The sequence below is a fragment of the Marmota marmota genome, unplaced genomic scaffold (assembly GCF_001458135.2).
Source record: "Marmota marmota marmota unplaced genomic scaffold, marMar, whole genome shotgun sequence".
Classification (NCBI taxonomy): Eukaryota; Metazoa; Chordata; class Mammalia; order Rodentia; family Sciuridae; genus Marmota; species Marmota marmota.
The window spans coordinates 23787615-23796106 of record NW_026000026.1 but is presented as its reverse complement, the minus strand read 5'-3'; the positions used below and the strand labels follow the sequence as shown (position 1 = coordinate 23796106).

Below are 8492 nucleotides of genomic sequence, written 5' to 3'. Positions count from 1 at the left end.
TTTTTTTTTTTTTTTGGTACCAGGGATTAAACTCAGGGGTACTCAACTACTGTGTCATATCCCCAGCCCTATTTTGTATTTTATTAGAGATAGGATCTAACTGAGTTGTTTAGTTCTTGCCATTGCTGAGGCTGGCTTTGAACTAGTGATCCTCCTGCCTCAGCCTCCCAAGCTGCTGGGATTACAGGTGTGTACCACCACACCTGGCTTCCATTATGTTTTGCAGAACGATGAGTTCCATGAAGGTAGGAATCATGTCTGTCTTGTTAACAATGTTTTCTCAGTGCCTGCTTATAGGATCTAAGTAATTTTGAGGTGAATGAGTAAACTTGTGTTGTATTTTCTCAAGGTGGGACATATGGCTCCATATTGGACGACATGTGAAATCACAGGATAAACATATTTTCTTGAAGTGTTAGTGTATTCATGATTTTTGGAGTTAGATTAGTTTAAATATTATAACTGATAATTTAAAAGTTTGCTCTTAACACTAATTATATTATGAAATGGATGATAAATTAGCATGGATTTGTGAGGTAAAATGAGAAGACATCAAATTAGGATTGTAGCAGGCCCTTTGACTTCTACCCTAGAGGGTTGAGTGGTACCATGTCAACTTTTTTTAAGAGCAGCTGGACATCTAATTATATATTTATTTATTTTTTGGTATCAGGCGTTGAACCCAGGGACGCTTAACCACTGGGCCACATCCCTAGCCCTCATTATTTTTTATTTTGAGACAGGGCCTTACTAAGTTGCTGAGCCTGGCTTTGACTTTGTGATCCTCCTGCCTCAGCTTCTCAAGTTGCTGGGATTACAGGCATGTGTCACTGTACCCAGCACTGGGAATCTAACTTTTTAAAAAGCAAGATTTGATTTTGAATATTGGCAATGAACTTTAAAGTCTTTAAGCAAATCAGTGTTGATCAGATAAGATCCATCCTTGGGTCTGAACATCTGTTTTTTTGCCTGTGAAATAAATACAAGTCTGGGCAGGAACTAGACTTTAGTTGGGGTGGTAGTGGCAGGAATGGCTGCCGTTCTGAGTCTGGCTCCTTCTTGACTTCAAATAGGCCTTCGCTCAGAGTAGAAAGAATGAAGCTAAGATACTTGGTACGGTAAGACAAATTCCCATATTAAGCATTCCCCTCTGGGAAGCAGCTTCTGTAGTCTCACATGCTGTCTCAGACCTTATTTATTCCTACCTTATTTTGTACACGAAAGTAAGGTCTAGAGAGTGAACTGGAGCTTTCTTCTGGGACCTTAAGCAGCACTATAAGACCTGAGCAGGTTGAACAGGACCCATTTCAAACTCCAGATCTTTGATGCTCCTGTCTCCCACATTCTTTAAAAAAAATTTTTTTTTTAGTTGTAGTTGGACACAATATCTTTATTTATTTATTTTTATGTAGTGCTAAGGATCGAACCCAGGGCTTTGCATGTGCTAGGCGAGTGCTCTACTGCTAAGCCACAACCCCAGCCTCCTTTCTCACACATTCTTTTTTTTTTTTTGAGAGAGAGAGAGAATTAATATTTTTTTTTTTAGTTTTCGGCAGACACAACATCTTTCTTTGTATGTTGTGCTGAGGGCTGAACCCGGGCCGCACGCATGCCAGGCGAGTGCGCTACCGCTTGAGCCACATCCCCAGCCCTCTCACACATTCTTTAAGGCATAGGGCAGAAGACTTTCTGGCACACTTTGGGGATAAGTGGTAAAGCTGGGCTGACACTACTTATATGGTCTTGTTACCTTGGGGAGGAGGGTTAAGGTGGTAGTTGGTAACTTGCTTAGCCTTTCCTTGGTGCAAAGGGTTTGTTTTCTAACACTATTGACTTTTTTTCCCCTTTTGTTGTTTTTGTTGTTTTACTTAGAAAGGTGTAGAAAACAGCTCAGCAACAAGGAGCCCCAGTGCCGACAACAATCTGTCTCCTTGTGTCTTTCTTGCCTCTTCTGTTTCTTTTCTTCATGTCTTTACTTTTTGAGCCCTACTGCCTTTCCTTCTTCATCCTTTTCCTCTCCTACTCTCTCACTGTTGCCCTTCTTGCTGAGAAATTTCTTCTAATGCCACTGCAATAGGCAGAGTGTGGGATTAGAGTTATTTTCTGTGTTTATGAGGGTTCTGTGTAAAGTAGGGTAATTAAATAGGGGAGATTGAGACTTCTTGAAACTGTCTTCTTTTCTACCTGCTTTCCCAGGTTGAAAAGGATAACATCTAAACTCTGGCCTTGACTGCAAGGCTCTTAGAGTCTGGTACCACCTCTCTTTGCTGCCTATGTCAATGGTGTGGTGCTTACCAACCATAGTTTCCCTGTATTTCTGCTCTTGGAGAAAATTCCTTGGATGTGACAGCCTCTGTCATGACTTTGTTTTGACTTTTTCCTCTAAGCCCTCTCATCTCAATGCCCCCTTCACTTGACAAACTTATGTTCATCTTTTTATCCTAACTCCAGGCATCTTCTCTGACGCTTTCCCTGGTCACTGCACAAGCAGAATTAATTTTAATCCTTTGTGTACTTTGCTTGATCTTCTATAGTTGCTCTTTAGTGCTGTATCATCCTTGAACTCTTTTCAGTAATGAGATTGAGATCTTATAGGGCAAGGGTCCATGTGTTGGTTATATCTGTTTCCTTTGTGTCTTTATAGTAGGCCTGGCACAATAGTGCTTGTAGAATGAATGATAGAAATGTATGTGTACTGATAACCCATGGTATAAAGCTGAATGTTAAGTGCTATAGATAAAATACAACAAAGTGCTTTTAGAGTGACTGGAGTTCTTGAGAGATAACTTTTGTTTGTTTTGTTTTGTTTTTATGGTACTGGTGATTGAACTTTACCATTGAGCTATTTCCCAGCCCTTTTAAAAATATTCTATTTTGAGACAGGGTCTTGGCCAGCTTCACACTTGGGATCCTGTTGCCTTATCCTCCCAAGTAATTGTTTTCGTACATGGCAAGAGATAACTTTTCGGGGTGGGGTGGGGTGGGGGGTTACTGGTGATTGAACTCAGGGGCACTCGACCCCTGAGCCATATCCCCATCCCGATTTTGTATTTTATTTAGAGACAGGGTTTCACTGAGTTACTTAGCACCTCGCTTTTGCTGAGGCTGGTTTTGAACTTGCAATCCTCCTGTCTCAGCCTCCCAAGCTGCTGGGATTACAGGTGTACACCACCAAGCCTGGCGAGATAATTTTTAACTGGGAGAAGTTTTGGAAGCTTCTGGAGGCTCATAGCATTTTATATGTCTTTGAAGTTTCTGAGGTTCAGCTGGCAGAGATGTGGGAAGTAATTCCAGAGGGGAGGGCATTGTTGAAATAAAACCAGTGAGGAAGTAGAGAGGTCAGGCCGCACGTACTAATCTATGCATCCTCTCATCCACAATTCCTGCTACAGCGTGTGCTAAATATCCCTACACTAGCATAAGGGAAATCCTCTCTTTACTCTTGTCATTTCTATCTTTTTTCTTCCTTTTCCCTACTTTTTATAACTCTATTTCTTGCTCTTTATTTTTGTTTTTTTCCTAACTCTTTCTTTCATCTTCCCAATTGTTTTTTTTTTTTTAAATACTTTATTGTTTACCTTCTTTCTTTTTCTTATCCTCTTCCTAGGAAATCCAGGCCTATGGGTAGGGATGTGAATCAACCATACAATATTTTACTACAAATAACACCTCCCCTTGTGAAACTGAGAAGTAATTGTGGCATAATTGCTTCTCCTGTGTCTCTCATGTTTTATTGGCATTGACTTTTTTTTAACTTCCCATGATGCTGAGGATGTCGTTATTTTATTTTTTAGTAGTTGTCAAAATGTCAGTTTTAATGAGAAATTTCTGCAGACAGGCCTGCCCTTGAGTGGTACAAGCCTTCAGGCAAAGCAAGGACTGGATGAGTCAGAAATGCTCCTAGATTCTCTGTTTGCTCTTTTCTCACACATACAGGTATATAGGCCATACAGATACATATACATATATCTCTTTCAGGCTTATATTCCTGAGAGAGAGAGAGAGAGACTCTGACTGACTCACACTCCCACACTCATACTCTTGAGGCACTGATGAATATGTGTCTTCTCTTCCATATACATGCATACTATCTCTTTTACATTTTCAAGTCATCTATATTCCCCTTCCATATATACACATATTTACCTCCTTATACCCCAATCACTGTCTTCTACCCAGATACCTGGAATTGTCTGTCTATAAAAGCCTGCAAGCCTATCTCAGACACCACACTGTTCACATCCCCTTACATATATAATACAAATCCTTCCCTCTACACACGCCTACACATGCACTGACACCCCTGCCCATGCCCTAGATACCACTCGCTTCATACAATAGCTTCTCCCAGATACTGCTTCCATCCAGATGCTACACTATCCTCTACCTTAAGTTCATCTGTCTTTGTAACAGACATGTATAACAGATAAGTTTCAAACTCGTTTTGCTTGAATTCCCTTTAATATATTTTCCTTACTTTTTTATAGACTTATACATATATGATGTTAGGTACATAGCCAAGCTGGTGAACTGTTAGGCAGTCTGAACCATTTATGACAAATCCTTTGGTCTTGAGTCACTACAATGTCAGGGAGAGGGAGGGTTGGATCATACAATAGTGGGTTGCTTCTAAATGGCATTCTTATGACCTATCGTGAATTTGAACCTAGGTCCAAACCAGGTGCATTGATTTCAGAGTTCATTTCTGTTGGAAGATTATCACATACTTAGCAAAAGAGAGTCAGAGTCACTGAATGTGTTCCAAACAGTGTCTTTGGGATGTAATCTACAAACAAATATTTTTAACACATTTCCTATGTCCTTCTGTTGTGTAACTAGGTTGGGAAATACTTATCTAGAGGAAAGAATTAGAAGAAGATCTGCATTATTTTTCTCTAACACCTTGGACAAGTATCTTTTCTGGACCTCAGCTTTCTCAACTGTAATATAACAAAGCCCATGCTCATAAAGGACCCTTTTAGTTCTAAGATTTCATGCTGTTTTATGAAGAGTTTAGTCTGGGATGTTTTTCTACATCACTGGGGAGTCTGATATCTACCTCACAGGGCAGGGCATTTCAGGGCATTTGGACAGAGGCCAGCAGAGGCAGTCTGGGCCCTGACCTTCTGTCAGAAGCATTGACATATCTCCTAATTAGAAATGGATCAATATGGGCCTATAGCCAGGCCTGGGGAACCTGGGAGGAGACCTGAGGAATGCTCATAGCTGGGGAGAGTCTGATTACCATGAAATGGGTCTGGGTTACACTTGTCAACACAACAGTTTTGCTGAGCAAGTGGGGGAAATGGTTAGCTTGAATTCCCTTTAATATATTCTCCTTACTTTTTTATAGACTCATACATATATGATGTTAGGTATATAGTATAAGCCCCTTCCTCATGGAACAGTCACTAATTTAATGCCTACTAAGCATTAAATACTGAGTTAAGCCCCTTTGTATGTTTATTTGGAGTAGGTGGGAAAAGGAAAGTGAAGCTGAGAGAAATCAAAGTGAAATGACTTGGCTTCCCAGTGTTACATAGCATATTCTCTATGGTATTATATTATAACATTTGCGACACTAGTTCTAACTGATGAATGGTTTTGTGCCAGGACTTTCCCTTACCTTCCTTTAGACTGAAGTGGAGGTCAGGCCCTCTCCCTGGAGCCCTGCAAAGACTGGAGGAAATCTTTAAAACCAGTGGTGAGAGAGGTGCTAGGAGTAGGGAGGGAAAGATTCTCTGTTTGCTTTTGCTTTCTCATCTCCTTTCCAAGGTCCCTAAGGAATGAGCAGGCTCTAATGGGAGAGATCAATCATCATTTGGAATCAGTGGGAGGGCTTTCTCCTATGTGGAGTGCAGAATCAGTTTTCTGAACTGGCCCTGTGCAAGGAGGGGGAAGGGACTCATGATGGTATTTTTAGGTATTGGAGAACCTGAATACTTAATATGCCCAGAGGCTAGTGTAGCCAGACCAAATTCCTCCTATAGTTGATGAACAAATATTTGCTGAGCATCTTGTATGTGTCAGGGCTTGTGCTAGTGCTAAGGATTCCTAGATGATCTCATAATCTAACATCAAAGTTAAGACAAGGATACAAACCACAGTATGTGTGCCTTAATAGAAGTGTGTACAAGGGACTCTGGGATTAGAGCACTGAAGGAGAAGTAAGAGTTAAGAAGTAAAGAGTTAAGGCAGGGACAGATATCCCAGACCAGGGAATAGCACAAACAAAAGCATGAAACCTTAGAACTATCACTAACATGTAGCAAATTGAAATGACTGCCTGAGTCCTTGCCCTTTGCCAGATTTCAGACTGTAGTAGTAGCCATTGGATGGTAGTAATGCAGAAGCAGCAGGTAGGAAGGAGGAGGTAGATTTATTAGCAGATGTCATTTGAAACAGAATTCTGTGGGGAAGAGGAGAGGAAAGAACAGCAGACCTCTGTCCTCTGGGCCAAGCTGCAGAAGTGTGATGGGTTCTTGGTAGTGTTTTGAAAGTTGTTCTGGCCTGGGCAGATGGGTTGGTGTCTCTGTTTGTTTCACACAGTGTGCCCCTTCTTTGCCCGACACCCCCCCCCAAAAAAAAAAAATTAATGGAATTTGTTCAAAATACTCCTGAAATGAAATTACATTTTTAACTCTAATTACCCTAATTAAAATTTGACAGCTGTAATCTTGGAATGGCAGATATGCTAAATACCCCACGTTTGTGACAAGCTTGCTTACCCAGATGGAATGTTGTTCTGTTCTGGGCTTAGGAGAAAAATTCTTTTGTTTGATTGTTTTTGTTTTCCCCATGAGCCTCTTAGTCTTTGGTCCCATAGATTCACAAAGCTAGGATAGCTGTATTTATGGGCTAAAGATTTACCCAGGACCCCTAATCTCTAAAAAGTTCTCTTTATACCAGAGGTGATACTCCGATTCTTAGCACATACCTCTGAGTTTTCTATTGAGATTAGGCTCCAGCTTTCCCTTCAGTGAAAGTCCCTGCCTTGGGGAACCAAGGATCTGCATTTGTTATAAGACTGTCCTGCTGGTCTAGGGCTAACTCTATATCTATGGTTAGTTTACAGCTAGTGTTAAGAGTGGGACAAGGAGGTCTGAAAATAACCCTATTCTCTCAATATATATTCAGTCCTTTAACTCAGTATCGGCTAGAAAGAACCATCTTGAGAAATAACTGATCTTGGCCCTTCTTGCTTTCCTGACTAGCCTTGATGGGTTGGATTCTTCCTTATGGAACAGAGCTCATATTCTAGCCTTGAGGAACCTGATAGGGTGGGAGGTGGAGTCAAGCCCGTTGACGTGAACTGAAGATCTGTTGATGCTGTGAATCATCTCATGCATTTCCTAGAACCAAAGATACTATGTTCTAGTAATACACTCTCAGGCTAGAAGCCTCTTTAAATTGGCAGACACACTGGCTGCTGTGTTAGGTACTGCAAGGAATACAGTTGAATAAGACAAAGTCCCTGCTTCTGAGAAACTTTTAGAATTGTGGGGAGTCGGGAGGCAGGTAAGTGAGGGACAAAGTGAGGGACAAATTATGTAAGGCAGAACAAACTTTATTCAGTGGATGGAAAGCTTGAGTGCCTACTGTGTATCAGGTACTGAAAATAGTATGTAAATGTATCAGACATAGTACCTACTTTCAAGGGCTTACGTTAGGACAGGCAGGCATGTGAAAGTTCGCTGTAACAAGAACATATGGAGGATGTGTTAGATAAAGTTTTACCTGGGAACCAATCTTGGTGTCCATCTACAGATGAATGGATAAAGACAATGTGTATGTACACAGTGGATTTTTATTTGGCCATGAATAAAAATGAAATTATGACATTTGTAGGAATATGGATGGATCTAGAGACCGTCATGTTAAGTGAAATAAGTCAAACTCAGAAGGTTGTATGGTGCCGCAGTCCGGCTGCAGCAGAATAATCGGGGGTGACGAATAACTTGTGTAGATTGATACAGCAGGAGTAGGAGCCGTTTATTGTAGGACAGGAGCAGTATTTATACATTCCACACAGCTTATCTAATTAGCATAAACTAGATACATCAGTCAACCAATCAGGAATCTCTACACTTAATGGCTCGCTTTTGTTACTTCTCAAACCACTCCCTCTGGCATTTTGCCAGGCACCATCCAGACTTGTTTACGAACTTTAACATTCCCCTGACAAAATTCCAGGTGTTATTTTGACTTATTTACAGACTCTAACATTTCCCCCTTTTGTTTAATTTAAATAACGACCATAGTGGTTTTTACAGAAACACCATAAATAACCTGCTACAAACAGAAAGGGAGGATACAAAATGCCACAATACCAAGCCAATTGATGGCTCCATGCAAGAAGCCCTTGGAAAAATTATACCAGCAATGACACCGTTAGCAAAGATACCGAGTAACAATTTGTTGTACATTACAGTTTGTTGTCTCAGTCCAGGTAAAGCAGTGTCTCAATAGATTAACTCACAGTCCAGGTAAAT

At 40.8% G+C, this 8492-nt stretch overlaps 1 long non-coding RNA gene across 1 annotated transcript in view; it reads right to left on the bottom strand.

Annotated features, from left to right (window-relative positions):
- Window positions 1-2759: 2759 nt before the first annotated feature.
- Window positions 2760-8492, bottom strand: part of LOC125619013 — a 10705-nt gene continuing 4972 nt past the window's right edge. The window contains exon 3 of the long non-coding RNA XR_007350476.1: window positions 2760-2774. This is a non-coding gene — a long non-coding RNA (uncharacterized LOC125619013). The remainder of the gene's footprint in view (window positions 2775-8492) is intronic.